The following is a 15,920-nucleotide window of genomic DNA, read 5'->3' as shown; positions in this document are numbered from 1 at the left end:
TTGATCAAGGTAATCATCCAAAGGAGATAAAACACAAATTGTAAAGTTGCCAATTCTGAGTCATGAAAGCAAAAAATAATCCAGTTGCTCAGAATTTCCATAATGATTTATTATATTTTCACAAACAGTGTTTAGCCATTAATCAACACAAATCATAGTTGCAAACATGAAGGACCCAGCAATGAAGAAAACCATCATTGACAAAATTTACCTAACAAGTCAAAAGCAGAGAAAATGATATTTAAAAATTGTGGATGAATGACCCCAGGGGTGACTGGGTGAGCTACATGCATTATGGGTACTGGGTTGTATAACATAATGCTCAAATGGGAGAGAGACACCACAATCTGGATTGAGTCCTACTTCTTGGGTCCTCATCCCCTCCCTGTCCTGTTCACCCTGGTTCAACTGGAGCTAGGATGATGACGTAACTCTCCCACCTGACACCAAGGACCACTATTCTAACACTACCATACATCTCTCTTTGTTACAATTAGATAACTCATTCAACCCTCCCTAAGCATTTGTTATCCATGTCAATGTTTCATGTAACCCCCAAGCAAATGAATAATTAGACTCTTCCCCCTTCATCCTTATCACCTCTCTGGCCTTTTCTCTCTCCCCTGTTCTGCTCCTGTCCCACTGACCTCTCTGCCCCCGAGGGTTCTCCACGCCCACTGAGTGGGCTCTAGGGTCCTGATCTCAGGATCCTGGGATTGAGCCCAGTGTTGGCCTCAGGCTCCCTGCTCAGCAGGGAGTCTGCTTCTCCCACTTCCTTTGCCCCTCCCCCCACTTGTGCTCTCCTTTTCTCTTGCTCACTCTCTCTCTAATAAATAAATAAAATTTTTAAAAAATAGAATAGAATTTGTAGTCATGGGAGATATGAAATAATAATAATAATAATAGTTAACATATAATATACCAAGAACTATGATAAGAACTTTTATGTATTGTCATTTTGCTGCTACATCAACCATATAATGTAAATATAACTTTTCCAGATTAGGAAAATGAGGATGTAGTGTTAAAAAATATGTTCAAGATCACTCAGTGGGTGAGTATTAGGGTGGGGTATGAATCTCAGGGCCCTCCATCAGTTTCTGACTCCAAAGCCTATGAGCTAGGTTAACACTATCTACTCTTCCAGAATTGAGCTAGCTCATGTGTCCCAAGCAACCCAGCACCTGTGGTCACCATTTGTCTCCCCACCCCCAAGAGTGGACATCAGTCCCTCTTCTACTCTTATGACTTACCATTATCCTGACACAACTTCTGTCCTTCCCAACGGCTCTGAGTCTCTCATCTTTGCTTCTCTCTGCCATTGCTCCTCCATTTCTACTGCTTTCTACTTCTCCTCTCTTTCTCTGTCTCACATTCATGTTCTCCACAAAAGCCTTTCATTGTGTTAGAGAATTGTCTATAATCATCATTTGTTAGTTTGGACTGTCTAGTATCCAACTCCTATTAACACTCCAATCTCCCTTCAGAGAATTTTCTACCATGTAGATCCAGGCATGGAACCCACATCCTACACAGTAGCCAATGGGCCAGCGCTCTTTCTCTCCCTGCCTAGCCTGGCTGTGGAGCAAGCCTGTCACTTGGCCTCAGCTAGTCAGACAAGTATAGGGACAGCTGAAGACCACTCCCATCAAAGGAGCAGCAGTGGAGGCAGCAGGCAAAACCTGCTGCGCCTCCTGCATAACTTTTGCTGTGCTCCCCACTGTAGACCTCTTCAGAGCACCTTGGTTTCTACCTCTTCTCTAAGCCAGGCCTTCTAGGTCCCTATAGATATCTGAGCCACAGACATCCTTCCAGCAAAGATTCTGGTGTGGTTCAATTAGCCAGAATCATTTCCTATTGCTTGCAAACAGGAATCCAACCAGGATTCAGACACCATGTCGTTTTGGCTCTCACATCTGAGCTGCCTTTGGCTACGGCTCGTACATCTGCTGCCTTTGGCTGCAGCCCCTCTCCATAATGCAATCCCTTGAAGCCAGGGTGTCAGGGCCACATAACCGAAAACATGCAGCTTCTGTCAAAGGAGCCACCTGTGGCCTCTGTGTTCAGGAAGGAGCTGGAACCTGTCATTTGGACTCTGATGGACCCTAAATCATAGAGACAAGGGTGAAGCAAGAGCTCTGAGGAAACAAGAGTAGAGGTGGAGGGACTGGTCCTGGAAAATCGGAAGTCTCTGCACCCCCAACCCCAACCCTGCCCCTGGGATCACAAATGCAGGTAAGGTTATAGAGTGAAAGGAACTTGAAGGAGCTCTTGTAAATAGTCTACTTCCTCTGTGAGGCAAGAGCCAAGGTAATCTGGTGATGGTGACTGTGGGGAGTTGTGGGGTGGATTTGAAGAAAGGGATGAAAATTTGGAAAATCCACAATGAGAAACTGGCGAGGGGCCCATTGGGAACTGACAAAAGGACTACCGAGCTGCTTTGAGGCAACTGTTTGTATTTGCATTCGCTAATAGCAATTAACTACTCCACAGACAGTTTTTGAACAAGGACCCAGACAAAGGATAACAACAAGCTTTCCCTGAAACTTTTTTGGTGCAAAAACAGGGGCTTGGCAAAATCTAGCAAATTTCACAAAACAGAAAAAACCTTTAACCTAGCTTCTCAATTTTGCAATTTTGCAACCCTGGGACTTTTCAGAGAGACCTCCTTTGCCAGCCTAGAAGGCTATAATTGGGACTTAAAAAAAAAAAAAAAAAAAGAATGAAACTGATGAGGGAGCAGGAGACTGGCTGAGGACAGAGCAAAAGCTGACGCCTTGCACCCCCTCTTCACCCGCTCCCCTCCATATGTGTAGCATTCCTCAGCCACCCCTGACTGCCATAAAACGATAAATAGTTAACTTGCACGGATCGCAATCCTGCAGAACAGGAATCTCCCTTGCTCTACAGATGTTCTAGAGACCTAAACAGGGAGGTTACCTTATCAATAGCACAAATTTCCAGAGGCAAATAACTCTCAGTTTCTGAAGCCCTAATGTCTCCCTCCCACCATAAACTGGAGGAGACTGAGGTAGAAGGGAATGTAAATGATAGCAGGATCATAATACCCTACCAAGAATCTCCCAACTATCTTGATGTTAGTGCCTGACCTAAAGATGACATTGATCAAGCCATAAGGGCAAGGACTCCCCCCGGCACCTTGTAAGCCCTCCCTAACATGTGAAAACTCTGTTGAAACCTCCCATCCCTTCCCCTCACCTTCCCCCAACCGCAAGGTATATAACATGCCTACCCTCACAACCCGGGGCAGCAGCTCTTCCTGCCCACGGGTCCTGTCCCCGTGCTTTAATAAACCACCATTTTGCACCAACGACGTCTTAAGAATTCTTTCTTTAGTCGTCGGCTCCAAACCTCCTCACCCCACTGAACCTGACTTGGGTTCTGGGACTTCATCAAAACAATAGAAATTTTTTCTTAAGGAATCTGGACTTTGTCTGATTCAGTTCTTATTGAGAATTTTATATATAAAAGTATAAAAGAAAATTTAGACCAAAGAGATTAAGGGCTTTTACAGAAATATTAAGTAGTGATAGTCATACTGATAAATTTATTCAAACTGGCCCTTATAGTTGGAGGAAAATATAACAGCCAAAATGATCCCTTGCTGAAATTCAGACAAGACAGTGAAAGCTCATCTCTAAAATCTGAAGAATAACACAGCCTGGGTGTGGTTATGTTTGATGATTCAGCAGACTGAATTAAATCTTAGAATGCCCTGCCTGCTGGTTCTGGTAAGCAACTGAACTGATCCATAAATTGCAGACTGTGTTTTAGATTGCTGGTTAGATTCATGAAGTAAAGATGTGCTTCTGACATGTTATAAGAAAATGAACAATTGCTCTGCATCCGTTGGCATGTCCTAAAAGAAGACAGCATCTGGATAAAATTCAACATGTAATTTTAGCTTTTGTCACATTTTGAATAAAAATAGTTGGCTGAACAACTACCTATTTAAATTATTGAAAGCGGGTGATTACAAATAAGCATCCTGGCTGATAATTAGAGTAGCAGTAGAAATTATTCAGAGTATGAAGAGCTTGGACAGGATTCCAGAAGTAGTTTTCCCTTAAATTGAGTGGTGCAGACAAAAGCAGTTTGTTCTTAAAAAAAAAAAAAAAGTATTCTTACACTATAGCATTCATTGACGGAGGCTACACAGAGGTGGGTTAATTTATTTAACATTTCAGAGGTTTGGGGTTTTAAAACTGCAAAGATGAAACAAAATAGAGGTTAAAATTCATCATTATTTTCTTGTTCTTTTCAAACACGAAAGCTTCATATTCGTCAAGGACAACTCCCAGCACACAGGTTTTTACTTGAGACATGGTAAAGAAACAAAAAGATGAACTCTTTTGGAAACATGATTCAAAACAGCCACTAGAGGGCAGTCAAAACACTGGGGATGCAGAGAGGCAAGTCCTTAGATCAGTAGCTTCCAACGAAAGGATTTTTAAAAGGATTTGATTGTTTAGAGAAAAAGGGATTGTAAGAGAGACAGAGACAGACAGAGAGACAGAAGGACAGAGAGACAGAGACAGAGAACAAAGTTTCTTCTTGATCACATGAATGTAACAATGGGAAAAAACAGTAAAAATGTCCCACAAGCCTTGCCAAGATTTTTACTGGCATACATTTCCAGGACAGTGCATTGACAATGTGATGTCTGCCCTGTGCCTTGGGTACAAGAGTTGTAGGACAGTGATTCAGCACATATGATATAATGAGGTCAGTTTCCCAACACACTCTGATTTCAAACATTGCTTCCAAAACAGCCGAATATCAGGAATAACACCCAAAACACAAATCACTGGCATCTGCCTTATGCAATATTCACAGGCAGCTGCATTGGTAGGTCGTTCACTGTGTGTGTGTGTGTGTGTGTGTGTGTGTGTGTGTGTGAGTGTGCTTTTAATGTAAGGGATGTCTTTTTAGATTCCAGAGTCAGAATTACTACTTTTTTAAAAAAATTCCCATGGCTCTATTTAACCCACGCTATTTGTGGGAGGTGAGGAAGAGATGACTCACATGATTGCTGAAACGCTTGTGAAAATGCAGATAAAACGGTGACAGACATTGAAACACTCAGCTTTTAGTCTTCAAAAATCTCTCCAAAAAGAGAATTGGGCTAGGAGTGAGGAAGGCATGAAGAAAAAGTAATCCTATGCATTATGAAGATTCCCAGACCTTAAAGCTAAAAAGTATTTTAAGGTCCTAGGCATCTGATTTTTTCCATTATTGCCAGTCTATAATTTTTATGTTAGCCATTTTAAATTAGAAAAATATGTATAATGTGATGTCACACTTAAGAAACTTTCCAAATCAGCTACTGCTAAATTAACCATGGAAATGTGGCTATGGATCTAGTTCACAAATGTCAAAGGAAACTAAAGAAACTTCTAGGCTTAAGTGAGATGAATAAAGACTGAAGTCAGGGCCAACACATTTTGATTTCCTGAAGCAGAGCTAGGACTTCCGTGAATAGCACCCTGGCTCCTTGGAGGAAAAGGCTCTAAGCACTTTGAGCTGACTCAGTGGGAAATAACTATATCCTTGCTCCTTCTGAGTGAGAGACTAATCTAACTTGTTGACGGTAAAAGGGAGCAACTTAGTTAGGTCTCAGATACTTAAATCTCCAACCATTTTCCTGAAATAGACCAAAGATTAATTTATTGAGCATATTTATTTACAAATACTTATTGTAAGCAAATACTTATTTTTTCATATGAATACACAGGAAAACAAATCATTTAGCCTAACATAAGACATCTTAAAATGAGTTTTCTGACCATGTTTTATTCAAATCTCCTCTAACCATTTGTGACCCTGGGTTTCCCTTTCCTTTTCCTTTCATAAAGCAGATTTGCACAGGGGCAGTAGAATCAGATATGCCTTAAATATTTGACCCTTTGGGTTCACAGAAGTCATTCTACTTACTGTAAGAGACAGGGGAATTTGAATTAGTGATTCCTAAGATTCCTTAAGAGGCCTTCATACATGGTAGTGCTTCTGAGTACCAAAAGGTTTTTGTAGATCTGGTTCTACTACAGGCAAATATGCTATAACTCTGTAACTTACAGAACAGGTTGTCAAATAAATTAATCATGCACAAAGGTAAAAGTTCAGATCCTAATGTGCCTGCAAGTTTGAGATTTTTAAGCCCAGTTCAAATATACAGATTCCTCCCTGAAACTTCTGTAGTTTCACCAGGAGACATATCCATACCCACAGTTCCTGATTGTACCTTTCAGATGGCCCTGTCCATCTTATATTATAGTTACTGTATATTCCTAAAAAAGCAGGGTTGTGTCTCACACATCATTCAGTTGCCTTGATTGTCTTGCATATTTATAACTCAATAAACTTTGACTAGATGAATGAGATTGCAAGGTAGAAGGTAAGCAAGAGATGGGACTCACCCAACACATCTCCCTGGGTACTTACTTTCCTTGTAAGGCAATTTAATCTCCCATCCAGACACATGGCTCAGAGCTTCCACGGATGGCTCTCTGCTTTGTTCCCAGGTGTCCAGGCTGCCTCAGGCCATTGCCTCCAGACACAGGAGCTGTTTGGTCTCCTTTGAGAAGGTTAGTCAGCCTTGAGGTTCTTGAACTGCTGGGCAATGTTAATTGATGTTCCTTCAAAGATGTATTGATTGGACAGTGTCTTTGCAATGTGTATCTCATATTGGAAGGTGCTCTGTATAAGAGGAAAGGAAGGAAGAATGACTATACGGAAAGATAGTAAGCTCTAGTTTCTTAAAAATAAACAGAATTTTCAGAATAAAATCTGCTAGACTACTGGTGTAGGCCACTTGTTGTTCTGCTCCAAGGCCTTCCTGTTGCTTCTATCCTCACACTCAACAATGCCATTTGAATGAGTCATAGAATTCCCATGATGGTATTTTATAATGTTGAATGTTTTAGGAAGAAGTTGGGTTCTTTGATCTTTAATCTGTTTGATAGCCCTGCTTTCTACTTATTCTCTCCAAGCTCTGCTCTTCTTCCCAAACTTCCTCCAGGTTTTGATGTTTGTAAATTGCTTGTTCTTTCATTATTTTTAATATGTGCTCCACCAGAAGCCCAGAGTACTCCTGTATGAGGGAGAACTAATGCTGATAGACAGAGGGATAAGCTGGTATAACCAAAAGAAAAGAAAAATAATTAAACCTGATGCCCAAACAAACACTGAAATAAAATTCTGCTTGTTTATATTTTTCATAGTTGAGAGAAAAATCTCAAAATTTAATAGGCTCCATTGTTTAAAAAAACAGCACTAAAATAATCATAAAAAAAAGTGTGAACATGTTTATATACTAAGTGTGATTTGTCCTCCCTGCCCCCTTCTTTCTTTCTCACTCCTTTATAAGTTCATTCATTCTTTTGTGATAACACACATAAGCAGATCAAACAAAAGGGCTTTTCTTTTTTTGAAAATATTAAAATAAATATGAAAATGAGAGAAATGGGAAAGGGTCCGATACCCTGCAAAAATGGCAAAGGTGTGAATGAATTGTCTTCAGTGGACACTATAATATTCCTAATGGTTTTGCATGAGAAACATTTAATATATTGGCAGGGTCACAATTCTGGTATATCAACCATGTATATTTTAACCTTCAGTATAATTTCATGTGTTTGACTTCATTTCTTTAACCCTGTATGTCAAAATATAATGGTCTCCCAAAGGTAAGATTCTTTGAAGATTTTGTATGTACGCTTTATGGCAGGCATACTTTATGTTAACATTTTAATTAGAGTAATTTGATTAATAGATTAATAGAAATAGAATGGGGCGCCTGGATGGCTCACTGGGTTAAAGCCTCTGCCTTTGGCTCAGTTCATGATCCCGGGGTCCTCAGATCAAGCCCCGCATCCGGGTCTCTGCTCAGCCGGGAGCCTGCTTCCCTCCCTCTCTCTCTCTGCCTGCCTCTCTGCCTACTTGTGATCTCTGTCAAATAAATAAATAAAATCTTTAAAAAAAAAAAAAAAGAAAGAAATAGAAGCTCATTCATGGCATCTGTGCCAACAATAGTTAGTTGTTCACCAAATGATTTTCCTTTTCTTTCCAATACACTGCTGGGTGACATGTCATAGCCACTTTTCCAGTTGGATCCAGCCTGTGACTGGGTGTTGGTCAATGAACTATGAATAGAGTGAACTGTATATGAATACTTCTATACTACTTCCGTGCCTCACATACACAGTTCTCTCTTTTTTCCCCCTTGTACCCACTGAATGGAGAAGTCCAAGGATCAAGAAGAGGATCTAAAGCCACATTGCTATTCGGAGGAGAGCAGCCCCATAAAACCTTAGCCAGCCAGCCAGCCTCATACGAGTGACAAATGTTTATTTTGGATTTCCAATCCAAATTTTGAACTTCGCAGGTTTGACATTCTGTGTCGTAGCAGTTGGCCTGTCCCAACCAATATACCAGCCTGAGAAAACTGATGTTATTCTAAAGATCTTCACAGGTGGGAGCTGGAATGGGAAAACCAAGCAGCTGGGAATTGCTGTGAATATACAGACCTGCTATTTTCTCTCTGTGTGTGTCACTCATTCACAAAGGACCAGACTCACATAAGATAGCCGTGGCAAAGATACTGTTATAAATATTTGATTCAAAAAGCATTTAGTAAGCAAAACTATGTGCCAGAAACCAACGTGAAGGGTCATCTTTAGTTAGCCACTAGATGGGAATAGCAAATGGTTCTTACGAAAAGGGCAGAGAGCCAGGAAACAATAGTTTTGTAAGACAATTAACTAAAGGTGTTGGTAGGGGAAATAAACCAGGCAAGAAGAAATGGGAGAGAAAGGGAGGAGGACACCAGAAAAAGGAGGAATAGAGGTAGGAAGAAGAGCTTACAGAGATTCCTTGAGGTACTCCAGAGGATTTTCAGGTGACTCTGAGGTCCAGCTCAGGAATGGGGAAGAAATAGTAACAGGCACCAATCTGACCTCTGATATCTTCAGGTTTCTATTCATTCTCCCAACTTCTTTAATCCTTTCTCATAAATCTTATTTTCTAACCATGTAATGATCATTTCATTCCCTTTGCTCTTTTAAAATAGGTAGGCTATTTCTTGGCTTTATATACTATCCATTATAGTCCCCTAAACTGTTTGCAAGATAAAAGACGAATCAGAAGAAGCACCTCCCCCATACTTTACAAAGTCATGCTCTGTAGTTATAACTTCCAGTACACCCCGGGTATCTGGTAGGTATTTTGGAGGGATGTCAAACCAGTCAAACAACAGCAACTTCTAGATCCTTTTCTGCAATTGTGAAGCTCAGATCACCATGTGGAGTCTTGGATTTCTATTAAATAATTTTGGTAGGGTATAAAAAAGAAAGAAAAACCCTGCCTTAATGATTATGATTTTTCTGTAGTTGGCTGTCACTGAGCAAGGTTGAGCAATCTATTTCTCTGAAGGGAACACCCATTTTTCTGGGAAAATTTAGGCACATTCCTTCCTAGAAGAGAAGGGAAAGACTAAGTGGCCTTTGGCAGAATTTTAAGACCTGTCTAAAAAAAAAAAAAACGACATTTCACAATGATAGCATGCTGTGGCAGTGAAAGTCTTGATTTGACATTGCCCACTGTCTCCAAAAGATTCACAGTACCTTTGCACATAAATCATTTCATCCAAAGATGCTTATTTTGGTAATAGCCTCACTTACAGAGCCCGGTAAGTTAGTCTGTTCAAGGCTTCCTCGGATATACTGTAGGCTTAGAACAGGTGCTTTTATTCAGGAAATAATTAGTCAGAGCTTGGAATCATAATGTTATCCCTTTTGAGTCAAAGAGCCTTGAACAGACTAGGTAACTGCCCTCTGCATCTTTGACTGGGAAATGGGAGTAGGTTGCTACACCACATTCCGGAACTTCCCCTTCACTTCTTTGATTTTTATCAATTCTCCCTAGTAGGTCAAGGTGGGTTCTCTTTGTTTCCATCTTGATCCCCTGTGGAGAGAGGTCTTTTTGCATGGTATTCAGAACTATCCTGACATCCCAATCTAAAGGAAACACTCAATTCCCCATCCCATTACTCTGGATTATTTTATCCATGGAATTCATCATAACCTGAAATTATCTTTTTAAAATAATTTATTGGTTCACTCACCAAGCATTTGCACTCCTCCATACATACAAACACATTAGAATATAAGCCTCGTATCTGTTTGTTCACCACTGTATAGTATAGTATTTAGCACACAATAGTCATTTAATTATGTGAATAAATCCAAGCAAGATGTGCTATAGGAAGTGATCAATATTACCTTTTGTTGAACTTTATGGATGCTTTGTTGAACTTTATGGATGCTTCCCAATTCAAAGAGAACTTACTAAAATAAGTAAAAGTAGTACAGTGACAAAAAGTCAGGACTGAGGGAGAGGGCAGAGGATGACATGGAAATGAGACAGAAATAGACTAAGAGAAGAAGGACTCTGTGAGCCCCCGTTCAGAGCAAAGTTGGCAGGGACTGGAGGCAACCAAGGGGAGCAAGATAGAAACATGGGCACTTTCCTTTGAACTTCGAAGATATTCCTAGTAGACATGAGTAAGCCTGGAGCTATTCTCACTGGACTTCCTAGCCATTTGGAATGGAATCAGGTGTTACAACTGTGATACTTATTTCTAGTGGTGTTGTAAGGATTAAAGTGGGTTCATGTACGTATAATACCCTAGTACCCTGACACAGAGTAAGCAGTGGCCTCAACTCCTTGGATCCCTCGGCATCTTCTATCCCCTCACTATTCCCCATCTATGTTCAGACTTTCTTTTGAATAATCTCTTTGCCCTTGTATCTATCTCTATTTATCTCTGTTTCTCTGTTCCCCTTCACAACTAAGCTTCTGGAAAAAACAAAAACAAGAGAAAAACCCACCCCACCCCATCACCGATTGACCTACCATAATCCAGTTATAGAAACTGCTTTTGCTAAGGCCACAATTAACCCCTTGTTGTCAAAACCAAGGAGCCACTCAGACCCCTTCTCTCCTTTTTTTTTTTTTTTTCTTTTTTTTGCAGCATTCAACATTCTTGAGCACTTGCTTCTTAAAACCCTTTTCTCCTGGATTTTTTGATACCACACTCACCAGGTTCCTCTCCTACCGGTCTAGTCACTCCTTCTTATTCCACATTGTTGATTTTTCCACTTCTGCCTGATTTTTAAATGTTAAAATTCCCCAACAAGCCTGAATGTTACCCTCTGACCTTCTTCTCTGTCTTCATTCTTTAAGTATCCTCATCCATTCTTATGATTTAAGTCCATCTGTATTATAACTCCCAAATTAACAGCCCCCCAATTTATATCTCAGCTCCAGATCTGTGTATCCCAATGTCTACTTGACGTGTCCACGTGGATGTTCACTTGAACATCACAAACTTCATGTGTCTAAAATGGAACTCTTCTCTCCCCTCATCCCAGCCCACAAAATATACCCACCTCTTCCAGTCTTCTTTGTCTTGGCAAGTGACACCTCCATTCACTCAGAAAACAGCAAGACTCTCCCTTAACTTTTGTGGCCAATCCATTACTAAGCCTTGCCTGTCTTCTCTCCAAATTAAATTTTGACTCCATCTCTTTCTCTTCATCTTCACTTCCTTCACTTTGATCTTTCCTCCATCATCTCTCATCTGAAATGCTTTTTATTTTCTTTCAATTTTGTACAACTCCAATTCATTCTCAGAATTCCTATGATATCCTAGAATGATAACTTAAAAACTAAATTTGATTATATCACTCCCCAGCAAATAGAATAACATTTGTCTTTCCCATGGTCCATTCAAAATAATCTAGATTCTTCTGCTTCTAAAGTGCATCTTATCTTATTCTCTTAACCCTTGCCATGTGCTAAGCAAATAGTCTCTTTATGCCTTTCACATTTGCCTATACCTATGCACAACCTGTTTCCTCTACATGTTTCCTCTACATCCCCTTCACCTGTTTACTCCAATAACTCTTCAGGTTTCCATTCAAATATTGTCTGATTCATTAACCTTTATTAGACCCTCCCCCATTTTTCCTGAACTCTATTTTTTTCTTTCATACAATCTAACACATATGGTTATCTATATCATATATCTAACATACATATCATATATCTAACATACATATGGCTATCTATATCATTCTAAAATTATATACATAGCATATATTTAATATGTATATAATATACTGTAGACAATATTACATATAACACTGTATCTGATATATTTAAATATATAAGACATAAAGATATACAGATAGAGATATATTTTATAATTATATAGCTGTACATGTGATTGTTTCCCCAACTAGACAGTAGGAATTGTATGTTTTCCCCATAATTGTATATCCCACTCCTGGCACAGTGAGTGACATAATGGGCAAACAATAAATACTTGTTTTGTGAAAAGAATATCATTACTTAGTAGTAGTAATGCAAATATGAATGGTAGTATATAGACCCAGATCCCTTTTCTGAGTCCCTTGCAGCCAGAGGTATTTGGGAATTCAGAAATGTTCTGATTTTTGTGCACATATCACATTATGGGACACTCCTGATAGGCTCTAGGGAAGATTTGTAATCAAACACTAATATTTACACAGCTTGATGTACAAACATTTATAATAAGTAGAATGAGTTAAAACTCTGAATAGTCACATCAGGTCTGCTCCAACAATATCATCAATGAAATTGTGAAAACAAAGTCTGAGTTTTCAGAGGAGTTTGGATTTGAGAATTGCCTGTAAAGGACTGAGGAGCTGTCCTAACTTTGCCATGGTGTCCGACTTTCCTAGGCGGTGCCTACAGAAGAGCTCACTTTGACCATGTGAAAAAGCGCTCGACATTTACTCAGACTGACCCAAAATAAATTTGAACCATTCATGGGGAAATAACTGACTCCGAGTGGACTCAAACAGACAGCCTTTCCACTGTGAAATTTACTGTCACTGACATAACTATCTGGGAGCACTTGAAACTACATTTTGCAACAGATTTGGGAGGAAAAGCTTATAACAAATCCTGTCCAAAGCCAGGAGCACTGCTGCCCAAGATGTATTTAGCATTACAAGTTCTGTCTCACCCATTCCTGCCCCTGCAGACACTCATGACTTATAAAGGGCTCCTCTGCTAATAACTTTCTTGAACTTCCAAGTATCTTGGTGCTTAGATTATAAATGCTTTCACCTTTAAATTCAGGACAATGATATAAGTTACTGGCTATTCCTTGTGATGGTTATTTTATTCTAAATTATTTTGTCCATAGAAGAACTAAGCATTTATGAAAATTTCCTGCCAAACATAAGTAATAACAAGCTCATCATTAAAAACAGGACTAGGGGTGCCTGGGTGGCTCAGTGGGTTAAAGCCTCTGCCTTCGGCTCAGGTCATGATCTCAGGGTCCTGGGATCGAGCCCCGCATCGGGCTCTCTGCTCAACAGGGAGCCTGCTTCCTCCTCTCTCTCTGCCTGCCTCTCTGCCTACTTGTGATCTCTGTATGTCAAATAAGTAAACAAAATCTTTTTAAAAATTTAAAAACAGGACTATTAAGGAGGAAAATTCAAGGTGCCTTATATGTATAGATGCTTGATGTCCTCTTTCTTCTTATCTTTTACCACCCACCTGCTGGGGGAAAGGAGTAGGTACTATTCTAAAATAAATATTATGTTTTTGGATGAGAATCTGAATTTTAAAACACTTGATATATCATTGTAACTTTACTTTAAAAAGTGGAAACATTATTCTCACTTTAGTATTATTAGCATGAAACTTTGACACATAAAGGTATTTATGAGAGTTATAGCAGAAAACAGATAGAAAAATAAACAACTTTTCAGGGCATTATTTGTTTACTTTAAGCACCATTAAAAGGTAAAAGAACAGAAGAATTTGGTCAAATATTCATAGGGAAACAAGAAGCTTATCAATAAGTGGGGCTCCCTTTAACAAATAAGAAAATATTTTATAAGCATCTTTAACTTGATGCAAAAATGTGCATTTTAAAATACATTCAATAAGAAGACAGGGTATATCACATCTTTAATATAAACCGCCATGTGTATAATCTCCCAAAAGGCAATATTCCAAAATGGTAATATTATTTTTCTTTATTTACCTTCCATGTTTATAATTGTAAAACAAATGCAAGATACAACTCAGAGGTAACTTTATTTTATCTGAATTCAAAGCCACAAAGATTTGTCTCAAAGCTGATGGCCTACCAAATGAGACATCTTAAAAGAGCCAAAAGGCACTGGTGATAATTTTATTCAGACTTAAAGCAGCCAGGACACAGTATTTTGGAGACACAGGACTTATTTCCTTCTTAAATTAGGAAAAAGGATAAACATGAGGCCGTTGAAGTCATTTTAAACTTTCTTTTTAAGTTTATTTTTTTTAATTGGGGTAAAACAGACATAACATAAATTTGTCATTTTAACCATTGTTAAGTTTACAGTGCTATAGATTTCAGTATATTCACACTGTTGTCCTACCTTCACCACTATCCATCTCCAGAATTTTTTCATCTTCCCAAACTGATGCTCTGTACCCATTAAACACTAACTCCCCCATCCCTCTCCTTCAACCCTTGACAGGCATCATTCTACATTCTGTTCCTATAATGGGATTCTTCCAGTTACTTTGTATAAGTGAAATCGTACAGTATTTGTCCTTTTGTGATTGGCTTCTTTCACTTAGCATACTGTCCTCAAGTTTTACTCATGTTGTAGCACGGGTCAGAACTTCCTTCCTTTCTAAGGCTGAATAATAGTCTACTCATGTATATGTCACATTTGCTCCTTCATTCATCTGTTGATGGACATTTCAGTTACTTCTACACTTTGGCTATTGGGAATTATATTGCCTAAACTCTTTTTTTTTAAACACATAAAATATTGGCTCGAAAAATTTCCCAAGAGGATAAAACTGACATCCTTTTCTTCAAAAGGAAGTCTATTTTGTCAGCGAAGAAACTCCACTGGTAATATTATGATTACCTTTCGCAAGTTAAATGTTTCATTAGATGAAAAGTAAACTGTCCTCCTAACTATCTTCCCTTCAAATCACCAAACTTAGTTTTAGAATTCATGTAATATAAGCATTGTAATAAGACATTCTTCTGCTGTTACTAAATTTGCAGCACTGAAAGGTAACAAGCATTTGCCAAATTCAAGTTAGTAATAAGAACAGAGAATAAACCCTTGTCTCCCAACTTTCTAGGGAATTAAGTTTACAACAACACTGTACCTGTAAGCTTCAGAATCACAACATTCCAAATATTGGGTAGATTCTAGAATGAAGTTAGGTCTATCTTAAACACCACATGAGGAGGCTTATTATTAAGACTTTACCTTATGGTCCCTTGTAATAAAATTCTGAAGGCCAGACTCTCCCGATTTTCTCATAAAGGGTGTAGTATGGAAGATACCTTGTGCAATTCCTCATTTTACATCAGGCCAAGAAGCATTATTTTCATATCATAGCCAGTTGCCTAAAATCATTTTAGGGATAAAGAAAAAGATAAAATCATTAGTAACATGCTATGTCCTATGTATGTCTTCCTTTAATGTCTAAAAGTAGAATTCTACTATAATTTGATGGTTTTCAAGGCAGCACACTAGAGTTTTCATTTCATATTTTCAGGCTGCAGAGATTCAGTGCCATGAATTTGTGATTCCTTGAAAGCATTCAAACCTTTTCATCTCAGGGACTGCTATTAAAGTGGGTGTATTTATCAAAGGCCAGTTCTAGTTGATAGCTTGCCTGATGGAATGCTTCTTGGAGATGAACTTTTGTAGGGGAGGATCATCACACTGCTCAGTAATACCTACAATTACCTTTCCACAAGTCTAGCACTCTTTCCTTAGATGAAAATTATACTGCCTTCCTCACACTTGCCTTTCTCCCAA

At 39.0% G+C, this 15,920-nt stretch overlaps 1 protein-coding gene across 23 annotated transcripts in view; it reads right to left on the bottom strand.

Annotated features, from left to right (window-relative positions):
* Positions 1-15,920, bottom strand: part of SCEL (sciellin) — a 329,124-nt gene that overhangs the window by 149,572 nt on the left and 163,632 nt on the right. For 18 of the 23 annotated variants that reach the window (XM_082701429.1, XM_082701430.1, XM_082701412.1 and 15 more), the window contains 2 exons: positions 15,363-15,502; positions 6,463-6,717 (listed from right to left, as the gene is read on the bottom strand). The gene's annotated coding sequence lies outside the window, so the exon portion shown is untranslated. Of the gene's footprint in view, positions 1-6,437; positions 6,718-15,362; positions 15,503-15,920 lie in introns of all 23 variants that reach the window. The other 5 variants (XM_082701418.1, XM_082701419.1, XM_082701415.1 and 2 more) reach the window with 1 other exon arrangement.

The sequence above is a fragment of the Mustela nivalis genome, assembly GCF_964662115.1.
Source record: "Mustela nivalis genome assembly, chromosome: 15".
Taxonomy (NCBI): domain Eukaryota; kingdom Metazoa; phylum Chordata; class Mammalia; order Carnivora; family Mustelidae; genus Mustela; species Mustela nivalis.
This window is presented reverse-complemented; position numbering and strand designations above follow the sequence as displayed.